Source organism: Delphinus delphis, chromosome 9, assembly GCF_949987515.2.
Source record: "Delphinus delphis chromosome 9, mDelDel1.2, whole genome shotgun sequence".
Lineage (NCBI taxonomy): Eukaryota > Metazoa > Chordata > Mammalia > Artiodactyla > Delphinidae > Delphinus > Delphinus delphis.
The window spans coordinates 29,597,857-29,624,829 of NC_082691.1; the positions used below are offsets into that span (position 1 = coordinate 29,597,857).

Genomic DNA, 26,973 nt, shown 5'->3' on the forward strand with positions numbered 1-26,973 from the left:
CAAGATAATACAGTGTGTTTAATAATAAAAAATCATAAAATATCTGCTATAGAGAAGGACCTATACTGGGGAGACTATACTACAAAGCTACATTAATCAAGACAGTATGGTACTGGCACAAAAACAGAAATATAGATCAACGGTACAGGATAGAAAGCCCAGAGATAAACCCATGTACCTATGGTCACCTAATATATGACAAAGGAGGTAAGAATATACAGGGGAGAAAAGACAGTCTCTTCAATAAGTGGTGCTGGGAAAAGTGGACAGCTACATGTAAAAGAATGAAATTAGAACACTCCCTAACACCATACACAAAAATAAACTCAAAATGGATTAAAGACCCAAATGTAAGGGCAGACACTATCAAACTCTTAGAGGAAAACACAGGAAAAACACTCTTTGACATAAACCACAGCAAGATCTTTTTTTGACCCACCTCCTAGAGTAATGAAAATAAAAACAAAAATAAACAAATGGGGCCTAATGAAACTTAAAATCTTTTGCACAGCAAAGGAACACCATAAATAAGAGGAAAAGACAACCTTCAGAATGGGAGAAAATATTTGCAATGAAGCAACAGACAAAGGATTAATTTCCAAAATATACAGACAGCTCATGGAACTAAATATCAAAAAAACAAACAACCTGGGCTTCCCTGTTGGCACAGTGGTTAAGAATCTGCCTGCCAATGCAGGGGACACAGGTTCGAGCCCTGGTCTAGGAAGATCCCACATGTCGTGGAGTAACTAAGCCCATGAGCCACAACTACTGAGCCTGTGCGTCTGGAGCCTGTGCTCCACAATGGGAGAGGCCGTGACAGTGAGAGGCCCACGCACTGAGAGGAAGAGTGGTCCCTGCTCACCGCAACTGGAGAAAGCCCTTGCACAGAAACGAAGACCAGACACAGCCAAAAATAAATTAATTAATTAAAACAAAACAACCCAATAAAAAAATAGGTGGAAGACTTTAATAGACATTTCTCCAAATTATACAGACAGCTCATGGAGCTAAATATCAAAGAAACAAACAACCCAATCAAAAAATAGGTGGAAGACTTTAATAGACATTTCCCCAGAGGAGACATACAGGTGGCCAAGAGGCACAAGAAAAGATGCTCAACATCACTAATTATTAGAGAAATGCAAATCAAAACTACAATGAGGTATCACCTCACACCAGTCAGAATGGCCACCATTAAAAAATCTACAATAAATGCTGGAGAGGGTGTGGAGAAAAGGGAACCCTCTTGCACTGCTGGTGAGAATGTAAATTGATACAGCCACTGTGGAGAACAGTATGGAGGTTCCTTAGAAAACTAAAAATAGAACTACCATATGACCCAGCAATCCCACTACTGGGCATATACTCAGAGAAAACCATAATTCAAAATGATACATGTACCCCAATATTCGTTGCAGCACTATTTACAATAGCCAGGACATGGAAACAACCTAAATATTCAACGACAGAGGAATGGATAAAGAAGATGTGGTATATATGTACAATGGAATATTACTGAGCCAAAAAAAGGAATGAAATTGGGTCATTTGTAGAGATGTGGATGGACCTAGAGTCTGTCATACAGAGTGAAGTAAGTCAGAAAGAGAAAAACAAATATCATATATTAACGCATATATGTGGAATCTAGAAAAATGGTACAGATGAACCTGTCTCCAGGGCAGGAATAGAAACGTAGACATAGAGAATGGACATGTGGACACGGTGGGGGGGGGGGTGGGGGGGATGAGGAGGGTGGGACGAATTGGGAGATTAGGATTGACAAATATACACTGTCATGTGTAAAATAGATAGTGGGAACCTGCCATATAGCACAGGGAGCTCAGCTCGGTGCTCTGTGATGACCTAGATGGGTGGGATGGGGAGGGGTGGGAGGGAGGTCCAAGAGGAGGGGATATATGTACACATATAGCTGATTCACTTCATTGTACAGCAGAAACTAACACAACATTGTACAGCAATTATACTCCAATTAAAAAAACTTATTTTCGATGACTCAAATACAAAACTTAAAGAGAGACTCAAAACATACACATAAAGAAAAACTAGTTGGTATAAAAGGACAATTCAATACACCTTATATTTGTATAGCATTTTATCATTTTGCAATATATATATGTACACACACAAGACATCACATTTCACACATACTATTTTTAAATCCTTTACTTGATTTTGCATTTAAGATAGCATATCATTGTATTTATAAAAAGAAATTAGTCATAATTTCAAAAGAAAAAATAGCATAGTGGCAGATTTCATAGATAAAAGAAATGGAGGAGTGGCAAGAACCAGTCTCTTCACATGTTGTATATTTGTGTATGTGTATATATAAATATGTATAATATATATGTGTGTATATACATGTATATATGCACAGCAAAATCTCCAGATACTTTTGGTAACATGGCAGCAGACTTTTGAAGCAGGCTAGAAAAGTATGCAGCAAATCAGTGTGGGTGCTCAGAGGAGTAGCAAATTTAACATGCACACTGCAAGGAAAGAGCCTCAGGAATGGAAAGTCCAGAAGAAGGCACTTTGGTACAGCAATTAGGATTAAGTGAGTGAACCAGGCAAACATTTTCATTCCTTCAGGGAAGGGGTTTATTATGTTGCCACAATTTTAACATTATTTACTCACAGTAGTAGGCACAGGGGTAGAGTTTCTGTCCATCTTTCTAATCATCCTTATTTCTAACTACCTGTAAATATGCCTCTATCTACAGACCTGCGACTAGCTACCTGGCTAGAAAGCAATTCAATACCAATCATGAAAAATATAACACTACAATCCATTTACAGGAAACATCCAGAAACACACACACCCACACACACACACACACACACACACACACAAGTATGTGTATGTACATATACATATACACACTTATATTTCTAACATTTAGGTGATAGGATTTTATGAAGTTAAAAATATCAAATTCTTTTTCTTATAGTACCATATTATTTACATATTATTATTTTCTCCTAATGTTTCACTTACTAGATATTGCACGTCACAACCTAGGCTAAGTTATTGCTTTCTGCTCTCGTAGTTGGATATGAAACAACGAGTCAATCTTGCACGTACAACATAGGTGAAATGCCCTTCCCATTACCTCCATACAGCCTTCATTCATATGACCAACTCCCTGCTACTTCTCCCTTTAGATTTTTAAGAGTTTTTTAGCTGAGAGAATTCACAAGATCCCAGACCAACCAGCCTGCCCAGCACCAGTTCTGGGTTTCATTCCTTCAAACACCGGTTGTCTAGTAGATGAGAAATGGTTTCAGTCAGTGAGTAAAATTTAAACCAGTTATCCCTGTTATGAAAGTCAGCTAATTGGTTACCACAGCCAGAGATTATGACGACTTTATCTATTTAAAGGTACGGAAACTTTATTAACAAAGTAGGTGGTAGGGAAATTAGGATTCAAAAGGAACAGATGGGAAAAAAATAAATGACTCAAAATTTTAATTCAAAATCATAAGAATGTCAGTGATAAGAATGAGGTATCCCCACGAATGATCAATATTACTTAGCCCTGCCTGAGATATGTAAGAAGAGCTCTACATTATTATATTTTCTGTTTTACTTTTCACTTAAAAATTGATTTATATTCTTAATGATTCACTTTAACATAACTTGCTTTAGTTTTTGGTTCTAAGCCTTCAGTTGGGGACACTGATGGTTCTCATAGTTTATTGTTCAGGAAATGAATAACATCATCTAGTTTAAAAATTCTCATATTTGGTTTCTTCTAATAATCCAGATAAGATCCACTGAGTTCCTTAGCTGAGAGTAAATACACATTTCTATAATATATTTGTTTTTAAAAGGAAACAATGTTTATAGAGTTAACTGGGTTACTGAAATGCAAAATTAGATAAAATGGAAAATTAGTTCAAATCCCCTGACTTACAGCACCCCAGGGTTTATTTGCAGTTAGGATATACACATGAGAAGATAGAAAGTCTCCTCTCGTACATCTCATGGACTGTTGAAAAAAGGTAGCTGGAAAAACGTATAGTTGGAAACTTTGAAAAACAGTCCAACTCTTAAAATGCCATGTCAAAATTGAAAATGTCCTAATAGACAGTGATATTATTTTCTTAAAATATACAACTAACATTTGCGTCAAACAACCACTGTGTATACTAACATCAAATTTCCAAAGCCACAGAAAATTATACTACGAATCCTGATAAATATTTGCAATAACTATATTTCTCAAATATTTGAGAAAACTAGAAAACATTGAGATTAAAGAATAAGACATGTTAAAGAATAAAGAAGACTTGCTTAACAGTGCTTTCCATTTACTTTCACTCTGGCAGAGGCTTTTTGACTTCTCAGTTTTAAGATTCAGGGTCTATGATTCACTTTAGCATCTAATAGTTTACATGATTCCAAGACCGTGTGCCAAGGCACCCTGGAGTGCTAAGTGAACTCACAGGGCACGCTGTGGGATATTTTAAAATGTCAAGGTAAACACAACTGTATTCAACATCTGTCAGACACAGATGTTGTATCATTACAAATTACTAGTCAAGGTGTTTCACAGTTTCAACATTAGAGAGTGAAACATTCCTTTCAATGGCATCATAGCTGTGCAAAGCTGGGTTTTCAGCAGTTCACGAGATCAAAAGCAAGTACCTCCTGAAAATGCATGTGGAACAGGTAACAAAGATGACAGTGTTCAATCTGTTTCCAAGGTTTGAGAAGTTGTGCAGTGCCCAACGTACACTCACACACCCATCAAGAAGTAATTGCGGTTATTTAAGAATAAAATAAAAATATTAATTTTATTTTTTCTTTCAATTTAGGCTGTCAGGACATAAATACCTATTAAGTTTTTTGGCTGGAACTAATAATGTTTGGCTACAACTATTTATTAAACAGAATTCTTGGTTTTTGTTTATTTCTTGGCCTAGTGGTACCATGGAAATGTTACTGAGCTAAGGTACTGAAAAGCTTTGGAAATTTCCATTCTAAGTGCTTTTCTAGGAAATTTAAAAATGTATCATTGCAAGTAGCATCACCCACCAAATCATATCTGCAGGAGAATTTGCTAATGCAACATACTAATCAATGTACTGCTTGACTCTTCAAGATTCATTTTAATATCTCCTTCACCCTTTTGTCTTTTCCAGCTCTTCCAGATTTATAGCCAGAAGATTACAGTCACTGAAGCTTTCCTATGTTTCTGTCTTCCGAGTTTATGTCTAAGTTCACCAAGTAGGTAGAAGCCTGGTATAACAACATCTTCACTGTGATACCAAAATCAAGCCCCGCTGGAGACAGTCCAAAGCTGACTTTCTTCACACTGACTTCCCTATGTGGTGATGGTGTTATTTTTTTGTTTCCTGTGAGTTTCTTTCATTGTAAATGTGGGAAAAACAAAATAATATTTCAAAGCAGTGTTTCTAGAGTTTTGTGTTTTTTTCTTAAACAACTTTATTGGAGTATAATTGCTTTACAATGTTCTAGAGTTTCAAAAATAATTTAACACAGTTATAATATTTAAATGCTTAATATCACCTTGAACTTTCTTCAAATGCTAAGCAATATAAAATAGCACTGTTGGGACTTGGCTGGTGGCCCAGTGGTTAAGACTCCGTGCTCCCAATGCAGGGGGCCTGGGTTTGATCCCTGGTCTGGGAACTAGATCCCACATGCTGCAACTAAAGGAGCCCGCATGCCACAACAAAGATCCTGCACGTGGCAACAAAGATCCCTCATGCCACAACTAAGACCAGGTGCAATCAAATAAATAAATAAATATTAAAAAAAAATAAAAAATAAATAGCACTGCTGCAACGAACATTGGGGTGCATGTATCCTTTCGAACCATGTTTTTCTCCAGATACATGCCAAGGAGTGGGATTGCTGGATCATATGGTATCTCTATTTTTAGTTTTTTAAGAAACCTCCATTGCAGCGCTGTTTACAATAGCCAAGACATGGAAGCAACCTAAATGTCCATCGACAGATGAATGGATAAAGAAGATGTGGTACATGTATACAACGCAATATTACTCAGCCATTAAAAAGAATGAAATAACTCTATTTGCAGCAACATGGATGGACCTGGAGAGTATCATATAAGTGAAGTCAGACAGAGAAAGACAAATACCATATGATATCGCTTACATGTGGAATCTAAAAAAAAAATGATACAAATGAACTGATTTACAAAACAGAAACAGATTCACAGACTTATAGAACAAATTTATGGTTACCGAGGGATAGATTGGGAGTTTGGAATTGACATGTACACACTGCTATATTTAAAATAGATATAGGACCTACTGTATAGCACAGGGAACTCTGCTTAATATTCTGTAAATAGTCTAAATAGGAAAAGAATTTGAAAAGGAATATATATATTCTTTATATATGTATATAACTGAATCATTTTGCTCTACACCTGAAACTAACACATTATTAACCAACTATATTCCAATATAAAATAAAAATTAAAAAATAAATATATAAATAGCACTGTTACCTGCATACAAAGAAATACACACACACACACACACACACACACACACACACACACACACGCACACACCAGGAAATTAGAAGTTATCTGATATTACTGAGACTAAAAGGCAAGTAAAGCAACATAAGGGATTTGCCACAGAAAACTTATGCAAAAACTGAATACAGAAAATAAATTATTATTTATGAAGTTTGTTCATTTTCTCCTTCCCTCTCTTAGTTCTGAACAGTCTGTCTTCTTTCCTTCCTTCATTCTTCACTTCAGAAATCTTCAACAAAACTAGGTAAACTTCTCTACATTTACACACATATAAACAATTTCTGGAAATCTTCTAATCCCAAACAAAAGCAAAACTGAACAAAGCATACATACAAGCAAAACAGTGTGATGTTCTTAACAAACAGTAATAGATTATTTTCAAAATCAGCTCCAGAAAGTATGTAGTTCTTCATCAGAAGATTTAATAATCAGACTAGAATACATTTCAATATTGGTTAAAATTGAGCTTTACTATCAATTTGTGTGTATGTGTGATGATCATTTAAGTATGCAGTTTTTAATTTAATTATTATAGTTTATTGGAATACCATTCTTTCTACATCCTCAAAGCATCTCACATGCTTTTTGCATTAGTATTTCATATTCGATTGTATTGAACTGAAGGTTCTAGGCCATCTTGAGGTTTTATGTTAGCCTTTTCCTAAAAGATATTACGCAACTCGTAATTCATATTATAAATTCACAAATTATAGATCCTATCTAAAAAGAGTCAAGTTTTCTAAGCCCACTTGGATTAAAGCAACGAAAACGTCCAGAAAACTAATTTGCAAGGAAAATCTGTTACAGATGTGTTGTATGTCCAGAATGGTTTTATTTACTTTCTAATTACATCATATGTTCATTATTGTATGTTTGCTATGGCCTGATAATAAAATATAGGAAAATATCATCACTGTAAAATTTCCTGCTTCTCTCACCTTGACTTCTTCCTTGTTACAATGTAATGTTTTATTTTACACCTACACTTACTTGCAGAAAAGTATTTGTTTACACAGAGAGGATGCTTTTTGATCATAAGTTTTGATTATTTCAAACACCTGCTGGACAAACTTCACTGAAATGTGCAAGTAAGTAATGACTGGATCGACCTCTTGCTGATTATTAAGCTAAGTCAAAGCTGCATATGGAAGGATCATTGTTAATCATAAGCAAGTGAAAGAGCTATCAACATTTACAACTAAATTTGATCTCAGATGAACAAATTAAATGCTTTGGTAGCCCAAAGACACCTGTATTCTTGCCTAAAAAGGAGTAGTAGTGCAAAAAGAGGACAACATAAACCTACGTTGGGTTGTGGAGAAGAGAAGTTGGTAAGGATGAAAACGACCTCAGACTGGACAAGGGTGTAAAAGGTTAGTAACATCTTATAGTAAAAGAAAACAGAGGTATTGATAATGCTTGGAAAACACTGGAACAATAAGAGCATTAACAGAGCTAGTAATAATTTAATAACAAAAGAGCTTTGCTAAGATTAGTACTAGTGATATGCCTTCAAATACATATTGATAACCTCATTATCAAAATAATTTCTATAAAAAGTATATTTTAGAAAACAAATACAAATATTGATCCAGATGAGAAATTGAACAACTGCTTGTCACCCATATGGTAAATTTTGTTATTCTGTGAATCTAATAAGATAGTTGAAAGCCCTAGCATAGTTGTCGGTCTTTTGCTCTTGGCACCCATGCATATCAAATGCAAGTAGCCTAGAAACTGGGACACTTGCACTTGTTTGTACTGGCAATTAACAGAAACCTGTGACCCTGATTCTGAGAGAAATAAATAACTATTGACAGGTAATTTCTAATCTTGACGACATTCAAAAGTAAATGACTAGTAGGACCAGAGGCATCATAATGACTTTACACTGTATTTCTTTCAATGAAAACTATCAGTAAAATTATGTGCCAGAGATTCAATCGTCATTAGTAATCCATGGTCTTTTGTACTGATCATATCTATAAAGAACATTGCACGTGGTATGGACATAGATTATCCAAAGACTGCTAGCAAACCATCACGCAGACTGTCTCCTCTCCCTCTTTCAGCTCAGCCCAAAGAGGCCCTATCTTGCTCCTGTTCTCTAGCACACAGTGCCTTAGCTTGCTCCTGCCTGCCTGGCCTCCTACCCCCGTGCCTGCTAAACTGAGAAATGTTCAGATGTTACTGACATCAGAGAGCGTCTAAGTTCCAAACTCTCCCTATGCCCCATTTTCTTAGGACTGTCTAGGATACACAGTAATTAAAGCTCAGGTATTCCTAACTCATAGGGGCTGATAACACGTAACTTTTAATAGACTGCTTAAATATTTTATTTAAAAAAAAGATGGAACAAAACCCAGAAGGACTAATAGATGTGAGGGGAATGGACAGAGAAGTACACAAATCCCACCATGTCGGGGGGTGTGCCACTTCCTCTGTGCAAAGGCCAACAGGCATTTACTTATTAACACTTTAGAAATGAACATGTATGAAATGTACTTGCCCAGTTTATTTGTGCTTTTCACTGCAAATGAAGTAATGGCTGGGATGGCAATGATTTGAAATACAGTAGTACAGATTGTTTCCATGTTTATAGGAAAGTAGAAGTGCAGCATAAAGTGCACTTTGTAAATGTACCAGAGAGGACCATAAAACTGAATAAGCCCATTGATGAAAATACAGCACAAGGTGATAACTTTAGGTTATCTCTGAATAATAAACAACCATAAAAAATAATTAGGTTTAAACACATAATCTAAAGAGATAAGAGTAAAATCTGTTTTCAAAAAATATATACATCTGAAAGGAATTTAGCTAAAGTTCAAATTTACTTTAAAAATATACTTCACATATTAAAATATAGCATAGCTTGTCTTTCTACTTATAAGGAATTATATCATGTTATTATTGGCAGCTCCCTTCATGTTTTATCACATTGATTGCTTTCAAAAATGATGTAATAGTCTATGTTGCAAATGTTTTTCCAAACTTTTATTATAAAAGTTTTTAATATTTTTAATATTTATAAAACATAAAATATACAGCAAACATCCATATACCCACACCCGGATTCAATGATTAACAGTTTTCTAAATTCGCTTTATCTATACATCCTGCCAATCCATCTGACTTTTTTAAAAAATATTTTTAAATGTGAGATGAAGCTATCAATACACTTCACCTCTAAACACTAAAGCATCATATAAATATTTTTATTTTCTCTTGTAATTAAAAAAATGTTCCTAAGAGATAGTAATACTTAATAAAATACATTTCTTACTGTGCACTAAATCACTAGGAGGCTAGTTAACTTGTCCATTAGAGCTTAGTACTCATGAGGCAATGGCGTTAGTTTTAATCTCCCTGATGGGTCAACTAGTTATTTCTTTTCCATGGGTACATATTAAATCTCTGATAACACCTGGTCATACCGAAACTTAATGTGTTTTCAACAAGGAGGTAATATGCAAGAGTACATGAAGCCTTAATTATAGACAAATCAGTGAGCAGCCCCTAGTGATGGTGTTTATTAAAGACACTTTGTAAATAATTCATTTATCTATTTAGTGACTGTGAAACATTTATTATTTGAAAAAGCATAATAATATAATTATAGCTTTTTTTACCTTCTAGGTGTATCACATTTACAGATATGAATGCCTTATTTTATTTTAGATATTTATTTCTAATGAAGGTTAGCTCTTTAATAGAATGCAAATTATTAAAGCATCTTATATTACCATAGTGGACTTTGCACCTATCATAGAACAACAAGTAAACAGTCTTTGATTTCTCATTAAAAAACTGAGGTACCTTAATCAACAACAATTTAACACTGAGCTGTTGAAATCATGAAAAAACAATATGACTCATCACATGTATACAATTCCCTTTATTTTACCTGATATGCTTTTAAGTCCAAATTTATCTGGATTTATTCAATTATGTTGATTTTTCTTCTGAAGATTGCTAGTTTTTAATCACCTACTTCTGACATGTATATTTTATATATATTAGCTTAGAAGTGCTACATGTAGACAAAATAAGGTGTTACTATATTTATATCTTATATTATGCCATAAGATAAGTAATTCTTAATATAACAAAGCAGTCTTCAACTTTTATGTATTTCATAGAATGCTAGAGCTTGATTCTACCAACCTGAAAGAACAAGTGTACTTTCAAGAGTTAACAAAGTTCCAAAATTCTCTCCTGAGAAAAACAACTCTCTCTTTAATTCTTATTGTCTTGATGACATTTTAATTCAATATTGAAAATTTTTAAGGTGCTTACCAACTTATGGGCAAACTCCATCCCCTCATGTGTTGTTTACATTTCCCTCCAAAGATATCACCAATATATCACCCATATTCAATTGGTATAAGGGATACATTCAGAAAGACAGCTAGCAAAGGTTAAGAAATTGACTTCTTTTTTTATAAAAGGACCAATGTGTCTACCCAGAAAATCATTAGCATAATAGATAGTAAGAAGAAAATAGTTATGCCATGTGAATGTCTTATAGACTACAAACTCTTCATGGAAATTCCCACATGAAACCTATGACAAAAAGTAATGGTTCTAACAGATTTTGTTTGAAATAATGATGCCATTAACACTTGGCACTACAGTTTCCAAATGGAAGTGAGTTTGCATAATAGTTTATTTTTCTCTTTATAGATAAGCACAGTAAGTCACTGTGGAGGGAGGCTGACATGCTTCAGAAACAAATGCCACTTTGAGATATAGAAAGTCTCACTATCCCCAACACAAGCCTACTTTTTTAAGTCAGATTTTTTTTTTTTTAAAGATCTGTGTTTTGATTCTCTTTCTTCATTTGAAATAAAGATTCATTCTTATTTGCTTCAATGGCTAAAGAAAGTCAATACTAAAAACGTGGCAGTAAATAAAGAACACTAATCTCAAACAAGGTCACAGTTTTGATGTTAATGTTGAAATACTGGTGTAGTATACTAAATGAAAATAGCTTGAATAAAAGACTGGCTATTTTCAAAGTATTAACAGAAAGATTTTTTCATTCGTTTTCCCAAGTAAGACTAAGTTCCTAAAAAATGCTTCTGCAAAGAAGTTAACAATTTGGTATCCCTAAACAGGCCCCCACTGTACAATTTATGCATCTTTTCTCCACTATTTGACCCTTTCCTAAACCCTATACGTTTTCTCTTAAGTGCTCACACTAACACTCTGATGTCTGCGTCCTAGGCACTGTGCCCGAAGATGATTAGCCATTTACTTTTTGATTTTGCTTTCCCAATACATATAAGTAAATGAAAAGCATTAATTTATAGCTTCACATGCATCACCACTGTTTGGGGAAAACAAAAGAGAACTAAACAACCAAATCTCTGCTGGCCAGAGGTGTAGTTCCGTTCCCCAACAATATTCTGTTCTCAACTTTTCACTTTAGTTACCTAAAGCACACTGATTTGCAATACCATTCGGAAGTTTTTCTATTCTACTAAGAACAAAAGCTCAGAATTCCTAGGTGTCTCACAAATTCCTCACTTGAACTTCTTCACCCATTCCCACCAACCGTGCCTATTGTGTCTACCTGCTTGGTTAACCACATCATTCCCTCATCGCAGGCCCAGGTTTTTCCCTCCATGATCCTAGTCTCTTGGTCCATTAATCCCCTTTAGTTACTCTTTCTTTTCCTCATCACACTAGACCCTAAAATTAACTTATTGTGACAATGACAACTCTTTCCCCTGAAAATTCTGTAACCAGTTATGAGCATACGAAGTAACTGAGGGGCTTGTAACAATTACAGTTTCCATGCCGCCCTCTCCAAATACTCCATTTCAGCAAGTCACAGAGGGGTATTCTGGAGTCTGGATTAGCCATGAGTACACTCCAGGTGATGGAACAGGATAGAAAGCTCAGAGATAAACCCACACACATATGGTCACCTTATCTTTGATAGAGGAGGCAAGAACACACAATGGAGAAAAGACAGCCTCTTCAATAAGCGGTGCTGGGAAAACTGGACAGCTACATGTAAAAGAATGAAATTAGAACACTCCCTGACACCATACACAAAAATAAACTCAAAATGGATTAAAGACCTAAATATAAGGCCAGGCAATATCAAACTCTTAGAGGAAAACATAGGCGAAACACTCTGTGATATAAATCACAGCAAGATCCTTTTTGACCCACCTCCTAGAGAAATGGAAACAAAAACAAAAATAAACACATGGGACCTAATGAAACTCAAAGGCTTTTGCAGAGCAAAGGAAACCATACACAAGACGAAAAGACAACCCTCAGAATGGGAGGAAATATTTGCCAATGAAGCAACTGACAAAGGATTAATCTCCAAAATTTACAAGCAGCTCATGCAGCTCAATATCAAAAAAACAAACAACCCAATCCAAAAATGGGCAGAAGTCCTTAATAGACATTTCTCCAAAGAAGATATACAGATTGCCAACAAACACATGAAAGGATGCTCAACATCATTAAGCATTAGAGAAATGCAAATCAAAACTACAATGAGATATCTCTCACACCAGTCAGAATGGCCATCATCAAAAAATCTACAAACAATAAATGCTGGAGAGGGTGTAGAGAAAAGGGAACCCTCTTGCACTGTTGGTGGGAATGTAAATTGATAGAGCCACTATGGAGAACAGTATGGAGGTTCCTTAAAAAACTACAAATAGAACTACCATATGACCCAGCAATCCCACTACTCGACATATACCCTGAGAAAACCATAAGTCAAAAAGAGTCATGTACCACAATGTTCATTGCAGCTCTATTTACAATAGCCAGGACATGGAAGCAACCTAAGTGTCCATCAACAGATGAATGGATAAAGAAGATGTGGCATATATATACAATGGAATATTACTCAGCCATAAAAAGAAATGAAATTGAGTTCTTTGTAGTGAGGTGGATGGACCTAGAGTCTGTCCTACAGAGTGAAGTAAGTGAGAAACAGAAAAACAAATACCGTGTGCTAACATATATATGGAATCTAAAAAAAAAAAAATGGTCATGAAGAACCTACAGGCAAGATGGGAATAAAGATGCAGACCTACTAGAGAATGGACTTGAGGATGCGGGGAGGGCAAAGGGTAAGCTGGGACAAAGTGAGAAAGTGGCATGGACATATATACACTACCAAACGTAAAATAGATAGTTAGTGGGAAGCAGCCGCATAGCACAGGGAGATCAGCTCGGTGGTTTGTGACCACCTAGAGGGGTGGGATAGGGAGGGTGGGAGGGAGGGAGACGCAAGAGGGAGGAGATGTGGGAACATATGTATATGTATAGCTGATTCATTTTGTTATAAAGCAGAAACTAATACACCATTGTAAATCAATTATACTCCAATAAAGATGTTAAAAATAATAATAATAAATAAAAAACACTCCAGGTGGTAAGACAATCCAACCACTTTTGACCAGCCACTGATTTTAAAGTTGGTTCCCAAATCCATAATACTAGATTCAACTTTTCCTCCAAGCTCTAATCTTTATCTGTCTTTACTATCTAATTCCTGAACTGTTATAACATTTTCCTAGCAACTTTTCCAGCCTCCCTCACTTCAATTCTCCATTTTTACTCAAACCACATTCATACTCTTGAAAGTTCTGATAAAATTCATTTGACAAGCAATGGGAAGCCTTCTGTTGTTTCACATAAAACTTTTCCAGTTGTCAAGGTCTTCCTTAATTTGACCCAAAACTTATTTAGGAGTTATCTCTCATATTCCTATAAATTGTGAATAAAATGCTGTCTTATCCTCACTTAATCATCACTTTTTTGAAGCCAGCTCTTGTTATGTATGAGAACACAAGTGACGATATAAGTGATTCAATGTGGCTGTACAGTTCATCACTTTTAGAGCAGGGTCTAGAATCACAGGTGCTGCATTCTCTCCCTCACGCTATCCTGCAGATGCCAGGATTTCAGGACCATTATGTGATGGGAGGAAGGAAGCAGGAAAGACAGGGAAGAATGGAGTGAAGGAAGAAAGGATTAACAAGTATTTAAGAAACACAAACCATGATTTACATTGTAACTACTTCAGAGACATTATACCTATCATATCTTTCCCCAAAATATATAATTTATGGATTAAAAACTGAACTAAATGTCATTTTATTAAGTTGCAAACAGTAGTATTAAACATAATGTATAGCTCATTTCTCTGAGGAACTGTGATAAAACTAAATTTTCAAGCCTAACAGAATAATGTCAAACTACTTATTGTTTCGTTAAAAAATGACAAGGTAAGACATTAGATAAACATAAGGGAATAAGCGTATCTTTCCCATGGAGGAGTGAAAGAAGTCGATCTGGTTAAGAGATAGATGCATGTACAATCAGAGTGGCAGAGATTGTTATCAGCACCAAGTAGAAAATGGTGGAACTGGGAAGATGTTGCGTTAGATCAAGAAAAAGACAGAAATGGGGAGAAAAACAGATGAATTAGATCATTAGTCAGGCAGGATAAGTAAAATAAAAGCAGTAAAGAGCAACAGGGACAAACTTACAGCGAGAGCTAGAGAGCCAGAAAATGAGGGGGGAGGAGAGAAATTGGAATTGTCACTCTGGAAAAAGGATTAGCCAGAAGGGAGCTATAGGAGAACGGGGGCGATGAAGCCATGCTTGACTCTGCCTGTAGAGACAGGCATCACCTCTCTAATGAGCACCTCAGGGAACAAGAAGGCATCACAGCAGCCTGGAGGCAATGGGACCCTCCTAGACAGGACTCATGGGACCGGACCTGGTGCTCAGATCCAGGCACCTCATTACCCAAAAGGTGCAGAGAAGCTGGAAGGAGTTCAGGGACACGATGGAACAGTGATTAAGATGCAGAGAAGAATGACTGATGATAAAAGATTAAAGCGCTAAATGAGCACATCTTGGCAGGGCGACAAGTGGATGGGCAAAGTAGCTATCTACAAACAGGCAAAGGACATAAATAATCTAGAGGAGAAACATTATTATTTAACCTGGTACTAAGGGGAGAGTTTTATAGAGAATAATTGCAATAAGGCAGAAAAGAAGGCAACCCTAGAATTAGGAAGGGAAGTATAAAGATACAAGTGAAAAATCTGTTCACCTGGTATGGAGCGAGGCACGTCCCAGGAAACAGCTGATATCAGTCTGTATGCATAAGATACAAGCAACTTGACCACTCAGATGGTTACCACGATTCTAGAGGACAAAGCAATCAACAGAATAAAAAAAATTGGAATCATCTTAACAGTTCAAGCTCAATTTTCAAAAGAACTGAAAAATTTAGCTTTAGCCTCCATATTTTGTTCATACAAAGGTCTTCATTAATTAATGGCTTGAAATGGTATAGTAATTCAGCAGTTTTCAGAAGGGAATAAAATGGGATAATAGATCCTTTTAGTATGGCTTCCAGTGATTCTATGTGTTCACTTGCAATACGGTATTTTTAAAGATTAAAATGTAAATGAATCACTTATATAATTAGACATGTGGGGAGACATAAAACCTTGAAATCACCATTCCTGTGGGAGTGACATGACTCCTCACAGAAGGAAGCAAAGGATTCCCAGGTGGAACTTCATCCATAATAACACATGCTGCTGCATGTCTTTGTAGGCCATCTGTGTTTTCCCTACGAATCATACTGGAATAGCCACCCTATCATAGGAAGAAACTGTGAACGACCCACATAGTATCATTTTTGGATTACGATATTTGGGTCAGCAAAACATGTCACCATCACCCTCACACACTCAAATATTTATAGGGCTATGCTGAAGTTTTCTTCCATTAAATAAAACCCAAAGTGCAGATTTCAAAATTTTAAGAAAACTCCCGATACTCGATAGAAAACTAAATAAATGAAATTCTTATACAGTTCTGGTCATATTCTCCACTCGTTTTCATTTAAATTTTTATGTGCTTGACAAACTTTCATCTCTGTGCTTTGAGAGTTGATCTAATAATAATCTGTACCTGTTGTGTAGCTATTTCCAAACTGTAAAACACGTGTGCTTTTTGTCTCATTTGAACCTCACCTTTGGAATTAGGTATTATTAATCCTCCATTTTACAAATAACAAAGCTGAGAATAAGAGGAGATACTGTAGAAGCTAAAATAAAGTTGACATTAAGAACCAACAGCAAGGACTGGCATCTTCTGACTGCATGCCCGGTGATCTTTCCACTGCCCTGGATTTCTTACATGATTTGCGTCCTCAATCACAGCACCAATAAGCACTCATAGTTCACATACAGTGATTACTGGGTAAAGCCACATCCTCATTATGAGTTTCTTGGGAATCATTAAAGCACAATTCTTATAAGAGAAATGAAAGAAGCAGATGGAGTAGATCAGGTAAAAAAATAATAACAAAACTTAGTTTGCTGAAGTTTCCAGAATGTATAGCCATTTGTTTTCACAGACTGACATACTGTAGTTAATTAAAATACAACTCTTGCCACAATAAAAAAGACAGTGGAAGTTTCTGGTAGATTGAAGCATTCAGGACAAGGGATTTTGAAGGGAACTGGGGTGGAGAGAAAACAATATGGCAGAGGTATACTAGCGGAGTGAAGGGAGAACAATGTAGAAAAAGAGTGGAAACTCTGTCAAGTTTCCAGGAAGTGAAAAGCGAGCATATGCACAAAAAGAAACTTGGCAACTTCATTCCAAATGCACCAAAAAGCAATCTGCAGAACAGAAGGTCCCAGTAGCTTAAAGGAAATACACTTAGCAGAGGCAAACATCATCTTGGAACTGACTGAGAGGAAAGTAACATTTAAAATGCTCAGACTCCTTGGAAGACAGAAGGAAAGGAACTGAGTCAGCAAATGAATGTCACAAGGCAAAGGTTCAGAGGCCAAGGACATCCCCAGCAGTGAGCTAGTGACCTGCAAGGACAAAGATGCGGTAAGAAAGGCAGAACAGGAGAGGGAAAGCAGTATACTGTAAAATGTTAATCTACATTTTGAAGGGAAGGGGGAAATTCCTAAAAGAAATGAGTAGGAATATAAAACATAGAGAGAGTAAAGGAAAGGGAAAAAAAGGCAGTCTTTGAAAGTGCCTCTTCAAGAAAATGAGGTAATATTTGTGTAGAACTGGAGAGCCTGAGCCTTGGAATCAAACCTCCTGGGTCCACATCCCATTCTTCACACGTAGTAGGCGGGAACTTGGGCAAGTGATGTAATCTCTCTGTGCCTCAGTTTCCTCATCTGTGTAAGGTAGAAAATAATATCACTCACCACACAACAGAATCATAATTTAGTAAGAAAATTCTTGCAAAGCAAAGAACATAGTGCTTGTGAGAAAGTGAAGAGTAAAATAAAGCTAAATTTCTAAAAATTCATGACAGTATATTTGTCACACTTGAAAAATAAGAACTGGAATCTGAAAAAAACAAAGGCTATATAAAGAGAGTACACATGATAGGAAAATAAATAAGGAAAGAAAGAGTCCAGTGTCCAACAGAAAGGATGTAAGGAGAGTGAGAACGATTAATAAAGTAATGAAAAAAATGAGAGATGTTACTTAAATTTTATCTGATCCAAAGCAATGTTCTATGAAAAATGTAAATTCATGGAAAATGGGCAAAGAACCCTATTATTTTTGAAAGACCCAATTCAGAAACCCAGCTTCAGTCATTCAGAGAGGGGCCCTTTTTCTAATTCCCAGAATTGCCTTCAACTAGCCAAGTGTTTCAATCCTGATTCAAGTAAATAATCAAGCATTTCATGTCTGAATGCCCTTTCAAAAACAGTTGGAAAAAAAAAGTAAGTCCTGCCTATCTTCCAAATATAAATTGAAATGAGTAAAGTCACAGATGCCTGTTCTAACAAAGAAGGCTTGAACTTGCACTGTAAGTTATAAACCTTTTTTAAATGGAACCATCAATAATAATGATAATAAACAACCTTTTTTGAATGCTTACTATGCGCTAAACTCAATGATTTTCATTTCAAGCTGCTGCAGGTAGATATTTTTAATCCAAATTAGCTTGTGATGAAACTGATGCTCAGAGAAGTTAAACTAGTGTTTCACGTCATAGAGTCAGTATCAGAGCATGGATTTGAACGAAGGTCTCTCTGAGTAGAAGTTTGCTCTTTTAACAATGTTTCTATTGCAAAGCCTTTCTTGAATAATAATTTGAACTGAGCAACTACATTGTATAATGCCACACATCCTAGATTTAAACTAGTTATTTAAACTAGTATTCTTTTTTTTTTTTTAATTTATTTAATTTATTTATTTTTGGCTGTGTTGGGTCTTCATTGCTGCACACGGGCTTTCTCTAGTTGCAGCGAACGGGGGCTACTCTTCATTGCGGTGCTCATGCTTCTCACTGCTGTGGCTTCTCTTGTTGTGGAGCACGGGCTCTAGGTGTGCGGGCTTCAGCAGTTGTGGCACACACATGGCCTCAGTAGTTGTGGTGAGCGGGCTCTAGAGCGCAGTTGTGGTGCATGGGCTTAGTTGCACCGCGGCATGTGGGATCTTCCCAGATCAGGGCTCAAACCCATGTCCCCTGAATTGGCAGGCGGATTCTTAACCACTGCACCACCAGGGAAGCCCTCAACTAGTGTTCTTAAATCATTTTTAATTTTGGTAAACAAAAACCCATGTAACATGAAATTTATCATCTTAACCATTTTTAAGTGTGCAACTTAGTATTGTTGTGTATATTCACATTGTTGTGCAACAGATCTCCAGAACTTTTTCATCTTACAAAACTGAAACTCTACACTCATTGAATAATCCCCCATTTCTCCCTCCCCTCAGTCCCTGAAACCACCATTCTAATTTCTTATAAGTTTGGCTACTTAAACACCTCATAGAATTGGAATCATACACCATGTGTTTTTTGTGACTGGATTATTTCACTTAACATAATGTCTTCAAAGTTTATCCATGTTGTGGCATGTGACAGGATTTCCTTCTTTTTTAAGGGTGGATCACTTTCCACTGTATATACACACCATATTTTGTTTGTCCATTTATCCACTGATGTACATTTCAGTTGTTTCCACCTCGTGGCTATTATGAATAATGCCACAATAAATTTGGGTGTGCAAATATTTCTTTGATACCCTGCTTTCAGGTCTTTGGGATATATACCCAGAAGTGGCATTGCTGGATCATGTGGTAATTATATTTTCAATTTTGTAATGGAAACTCTGGACTGTTTTCCTAAGCGGGTAGATCATTTTACATTCCCACTAACAGTGCACAAGGATTCCAATTTCTCCATATCCTCACCAACCCTTGTTATTTTCTGTTGTTTGGACAGTAGCCATCTTAATAGATGTGAAGTGATAACTCATGGTGGTTTTGATTTGCATTTCTCTAATGATTAGTGATATTGAGCATCTTTTCATATGCTTATTGGCTATTTCTAAATGTTCTTTGAATAAATATCGATTTAATCCTTTGCTCATTTTTCAATCAGTTTTTTGTTGTTGTTGATGTTATTGAGTTGTAGGAGTCCTTTATATATTCTGGATATTAACCCTTTTCAGATATATGATTTGCAATTATTTCTTCTATGTCATAGGTTGCCTTTTCACTCTGTTATTTGTTTTGATGCACAGAAGTTTTAAAATTTTGATATAGTCCTCCAAGCTAGTATATGTTTACCCAAACCTCTACCTCTCTATCCACCTATCTGTCGATCTATCTATCTACCTACTTACCTATCCAAACCCTTTTGAAAGTAGGCAACCAAATTTCATGAAAACCAAGAAGATAGAAAGACTTTTTAGACCACTTAGATTTTTAAAAATAATCTTGAGGGGAAAAAAAAAGAAATCCCTTTAGTCATTCTCGGTTCTCATAGTCTAAACATCTCCTCAAGCTGTATTTGATTTTCATGTTTAAAGAGGCATGGATTTTTTTTCATACAACACAGCCTCTAAATACAAGCCAATTACTTCATCTGTGCTGAAGTAAAAAGTCAGTGACTTGATTCAATGTAGAAGGAAAACTTTCAGTGTTATGTATTTTTGAGAGACTGAATGTCAGCTCCTAGCCTGGCACACAAATGCTGTATAAAACATTTTATGTATTACTTTAGTGACTTTTCAGGATAATATTGAAAAGATGAAATTTTAACTTTAAATATTGAACTTAGAACCTGTATAAGATTCAACTCCACTGTACTCTGTTTGTAGTTGGTCAACAAAATGTGGTCCTTGGGGCTTCCCTGGTGGCGCAATGGTTGAGAGTCCGCCTGCCGATGCAGGGGACATGGGTTCGTGCCCCAGTCCGGGAAGATCCCACATGCCGCAGAGCGGCTGGGCCCGTGAGCCATGGCTGCTGAGCCTGCGCGTCCGGAGCCTGTGCTCCGCAACGGGAGAGGCCACAACAGTGAGAGGCCCGCGTACCGCAAAAAAAAAAAAAAAAAATGTGGTCCTTTACTAAAGGGGATAACAGTGGTGTACTTAAAAAAAACATGTATACAAACAGCTATAATTTAGACAGAATGTAAGTGCTATAAAAGAGGTATAAAATATGAACTAAATTGTTAAAAATTATTTCTTGACTGAGATGGGAGGGGAATGGAGTGGAAATTTCATAGTCCGGATAGCATTTAAGCTGGAATTTGAGAGTGGGTAATATTTCAATAGACATAAGATATGGTATGAGAAAAGAGGTGATGTTATAATTTCGTGTGGGTAAAATAAGTGTGATCTAAGCTGCAAATTTAGATTAAACCCAGGTCATACCAATTTAAAGCACTTAAACTGGATTCTGCCATCACTCTGGACAGGGAATGGATGACAACAGTGGCAGTAGAGTACAGCTGATGATGTCGCGCCTTACCCACAATGGTTTCATTACTTGTGATTTTTCAGTAACTTGATGCATATGTACAACAATTTTTTAAAATTCACATTTAAGTCCAGTTCTGGTCATTCCCTTTAAACAAAAGAGCATCAACTATTCCTGATCTCTCTCATATAAAACAGGAATAAGTGTGTTATAAGGAGGCCCATTTTATGGAGAGAAGATATGGTAGAGAAAATAGATATATAAATCAAGGGAAAATGCAAACTGCTTCACAAATTTTAAAAGGTATATGGTTTCCCTAACAGAAAATTATATAAATATATACGCAAGCATATCACATGCTTCAGTAGTTTTTTAATCAACAAGGAAGGTACCAACAAGATGATTAGCAATATAAGGGGGTTTAATAACCATGAGTATCTAATTTGGTTAGAATGAGGTTGCTTTCACTTTTATTTAGTACAAAGTTTCTTACACATACACACACATGTATATACATACTCATGATACTTAATGCCATTTTTAGTTTTGCTTAGATTATGTGTTTTTCTATAAAACCTTTATCTTGCCAAATACAGTGTTCCTAACCAAGATAAAGGTTTCAGAATGCAACATTCTAAGTTAGTTAGAGCTTATGATTAAATGAGAACCGTAATATGAATTAGGAGACTATTAAAATAATACAGGCAAAAGACCATGAAGGTTTGAATCATGGTGTAGGCAGTGAGAATAAAAAGAAGGGAGGGCCTCCCTGGTGGCGCAGTGGTTGAGAGTCCGCCTGCCGATGCAGGGGACACGGGTTTGTGCCCCCGTCCGGGAGGATCCCCCGAGCCGCGGAGCGGCTGGGCCCGTGAGCCATGGGCGCTGGGCCTGCGCGTCCGGAGCCTGTGCTCCGCAACGGGAGAGGCCACAACAGTGAGAGGCCCGCGTACCGTAAAGAAAAAAAAAAAAAAAAAAAAAAAAAAAAAAAGAAGGGAAATTTTAAGAAAACTTGCTGAACTAACTGGAAATAAAGAGCAAAGGAAAGTGAAAATAACAGCAGCTAACATTTATGCAGGGATAACTAAAGAACAGACACTATTCTAAGTTGAGAACTCATTGATTTATTTAATCCCCACATTAACCTGTTAAATATTCTTATTACTCCATTTTACAGTTCTGGAAACTAAAACAGAAAAGATAAAAATGTCCAAAGCTACAATTCAATAAGTGACACAGTCAGGATGGGAGCCCAGGTAGACTAAGCCCAAAACACATGCTCTACATTGCATTAGGGATGATTGTTAATTAAATTCAGATTACTAGTTGAATCATTACAAAAGAAATAAAGAGGTTAAGAAAATAAAATCCTGTTTTATTTTACACATTTTATGTTTGAAGGCCAGGAAGATATAAAGAAACATGAGTTGGAGGTTTTGTACAGGAGGGTGTAACATGTAACAGACTGTGGCCAAAACAAGTGATCATACCATAGTCTGAATGATGGTGTATAAGTGTTGCGAAGGTGAGTATAAATTATCAAATTTGTCAAAAGTTGTCTGAAGATTGTTCTGACATCAACACAAATTATTTGGTCCAGAGTAATATCCACCAGTAAGGATGGGCTAGTGAACCAGCAGGTAATTCATTAGACCCAGACTAATAGAAACCCATGTGAAGATCGAAGAGCTCAGACAAGTATATGCATCATTATGTAGGAAACTACGTCAACTACATCAGCATATGAGATGTTACAGTAGGCTGAAAAGTTTTGTTTGAAATGCCTGATCTGGAGATCTAGGCTGGATACATAGATAAGTGAAACCAAGAGATTCTGGAAAGATGGAGGACAGCCAAGGCTGGGATGTTCTGATGGAGACAAATCATTTCAGCAGGAGTGAAGAAAAAGAAATGAAAAAGCTAGAAGGATAGGAGTTTGAGTTACTATAACTTTTCACCTTTAGATGTTACTAAAACTTTCCATGAAACTGCTTCTATTGTTGGAGATGCATTTGTTTGAATTTTAGTAGAAATATGATTACTTTCCCCTAAAATTCCCTGAATTTTTTTTTTTGATACCACAGAAATATCCTCAGGAAGAGTTATAAGCACTCAAGCTCTCCCTATATAGAGGTATGATCAAAAGACCGATACATTTAAGAAGGGAGACTGTATTTTCACGTCAACTCATCAGTTGAAAAAAATACATACAAAATTTGGGGAATTATTATTCCAGGAAGGATGGAATTTCCCTCTACAGGAAAATATCCACAACTGAAAGATGTAATGCAATAAATAAATACATGATTAAGAGAAAAATAAGACTGCACATCTGCTTCCTGGTAGAACTTTGGGAAATGTTTCTTTTGGTTTCTATTATTAAAGGTGACCACATCCAGAAAGCATGATATTGTGTAAAAATGTTATCTCTTTTTCTTCGTTCACACCCAAATGATGATTGGAAAGTGGCAACATTTTACATAAGGCTACCTCCTACAGACAAAGAACTATAAACAACAAACCAGTAACTGCAGAGGATACTATTAACGTGAATACTTTTGATAAGAACATTTATTTTGGATTAAAGTCTACACTACAGTTGAATGGCTTGACAGAATTTTGTACCAGAGTTTCATATTTTAAAAATGTGGAAAAGACCCATCTCTGCCAGTATAATCTACCTATTACTTAGCATTTTGGTGGGGGGGGGTATGTGCAGTTGGACACCAGTCCTTAACAAACAAGGGCGTGGTTGTTATGCAGATCTAAATCTGTGGCCTTCTCCAGCAAAAAGAGTTTAAGATTCGGTTATCCTTCTCTTCCTGGTACGGAGTGGAAGACACCCTTACAAATGGATATTTCCTTTATAAATGTAAATTTCTCTTACAAAAGGGTAACTTCTATTAGATTTTCAGAGCTTCTCTTACACCTGTTGTCTCTTAAAAAGAACCAGGGCAAGATAAGCCTTATGCCAAAGAGGCAGTTTCAGAGGGTGACGTATTTGTTCCCCTTCAGATATATGTATATATATGTATATATAAGAGTGTGTATACATGAATATATAGATTAAAAATTCTATAGTGCTAATATAAGGTATACATTGATAAATGTACCCTTTTCTTTTTTAAATAATGAAAGTAGATAGAGATCAGGTCAAGTGCAGCTCTATAGCATTGGTGATCAGAACAGAGCTTTTGATTATCAGATAAGAAAATTAATATATTCTTTCAGAAATGGTCATGATTATGTGACTAGCAGTCATCACCCTGCCTGGATCTAAGTGTCGACAATTCTCGCAGAACACATTAAATTTATTTTCTAAATCATCTGTCGACATCTGTAAAGTGCAGGATGTCTGCCCCTCTAGGAGTGAAGAGACGTCAGCTATAAACTCAGCTTTGTGATGACTCAGTTGTGTGCCTCTGAACACACTACAACCAGTGTCTTATAGATGTGGATCATGAATTACTCAAGCCTGGGGCCATTCCTCTCCAAACATTCAGCACCAATTTTGAATACAGAAGTTGTTCTTTCATGTTTAAGGAAGGAAGTAAGGGAGAGAGGGAGGGAAGGAAGAACTCACATTACTTCATCCTCAGTCCTCTCTGTAAAATTAAGCAGCTGGACTAGACATTCTCTCAAGTTGGTTTTTTTTATTCTGAAATATCATAAGTCTATGAGACAAAAAATTATTTTACTATTTATCATTTTTTTAATTACAGGCATTTCAAAATAGGTATCCTGAGACTGACAATTTATCAGGCTTACCCTCTATTCCCCAGTCTGGAATTAAAACAAACAAACAACAAAAGCCCTCAGGTACTATTTCTCTTAAATACGTTTTAACAAAATACACCCATGTTGCAGAAATTCCAAAATTCCGTATTGGATATGCACAAATTCAATATACTTATTAGAATGTAAAACTGAACTTTAGGAGTACTATTTCCTAAACTAACAGGTTGTCTGCTACTTTCACATAGTAATTTTTGTTCTTAACAGTCTTTCAAATGCAGGTGATCTAAAGCCAAAATAAACTGATAGTAAGGAGGCAAAATAGAGTACTTAAACCATTTCCATAGCTTATTGACTAAATGGTACACAAGGTTCAACTACTACCTAACATATCTTTTTTAATTAAATAACTACTATCTACGAGACTTATTTTAGATGTCTTTGATTAACAGAAGAATAATCATTCTATGATTTTCAGATTCTTTCTAAAATTAAAAAGAATAGCTGAAGTATCTATTTCATTATTTATTTAAACAAAATAATAGTTTGCTGATGCTACATCTGACTCAGGATCTTATTTTTGACTCTCACAGGTCTACTTTGATTTTTTCTTTTTTTTTTTTCACTTGTAATTACAAACCAACAAAGACTGATTGCTATGCTAGGTGTCAAGGAGAATGAACCAGATGTGGACATACATCTCCACCCTAGGAGTGGATGGTTTGCTAGAGGTATAAAATGTATTTTAAATTAAAATAGTTTATTATAAAATGTGAGTATGTGTGACAGGGAAAATAAGTTACCGAACTGATTTATGTTTCATGAATTGTTATTCTGATGAAGAACGTGAGATTTGTATTAGCTTTTGAAAAATAGACAGGATACCAAAAGATTAAAAAAAAAAAGACAAAAGAATGAACAGCATGAGAAATACCGGATGCTAAATGTTAAATATACATGACAACAAAATAAGGACTCACTATTTTATTTCACAAACTAAATATTTAGTTAAGATAGTCATTGGCTTATATTTCCAGTTCCGTGATATCTGCCTGAAAGTTGCTGTCTACACAAACTCTCCATCCTCTGTATCTAAAGATTATTTTCGCAACCTGAAATATTTAAAACTTCCTTTAGCAGGAAAAAATTCATGAGATATGTTATATCCTGCTGAGATCAAGTGTGACCTCAGACCTTATACGTGGGAAGATATTGTGAATTCTGGAAACAATATACATTGGTTTCAAAAAGCATAACATCAATGAGAAAGTTTTCATGCTAACACATCTATGCTCTGAGAGGAATATAAAACAGTTCTGAGTCAGGCTGAGAGCAAAGTTCCCATCATAATAATAATGCTTTCACTATACAGGGCAAAATCGTGAAATACATAAATAACAAACAGTAAAAGTCTGATACGATAGCCTTGTATTTCTCTAGTACCCTTATTTTCTATTCTCATCACCGGCGTGTTAGTCCAGACCTTATTTTATCTATAAAGAGTCTCTTAGCTGGTCTCCTTGAAAACTATTCCTAGGTTCATCTTCCTAAAATATTAATTCTTGGGTTATTTCATGGTTCAAAAACTTTTAGTGGCTCCCAGTTGCCTGCAGAATAAAATCCAAAGTCTGTATCCTGGCATTTCAAGGCTTTTGTAAACAGTAAAACACGCTTAATGAATATTGGTGAGAAGAAATAAAACTATTAGTGTTGATTTATTAAATAACAAGGGTGTCAGGCACTGGGAGAGATTATTTACATTTTCTCATTTAATACTCACATGTGTTTTGAATACAGCGCTGTCATTTACCCCACTCCAATATATGAGTATACCAAAGCTGGTAGAGTTAAATAACAACGAATTTTCCCAAATAATAAATTGTGACTCCAAAGTGTGCTCCCTTTCCAC

At 35.9% G+C, this 26,973-nt stretch overlaps 1 protein-coding gene across 1 annotated transcript in view; it reads right to left on the reverse strand.

The window, feature by feature from the left end:
* Positions 1-26,973, reverse strand: part of SEMA3D (semaphorin 3D) — a 209,660-nt gene that overhangs the window by 166,320 nt on the left and 16,367 nt on the right. Inside the window, exon 2 of the mRNA XM_060020342.1 lies at positions 15,673-15,767. The gene's annotated coding sequence lies outside the window, so the exon portion shown is untranslated. The remainder of the gene's footprint in view (positions 1-15,672; positions 15,768-26,973) is intronic.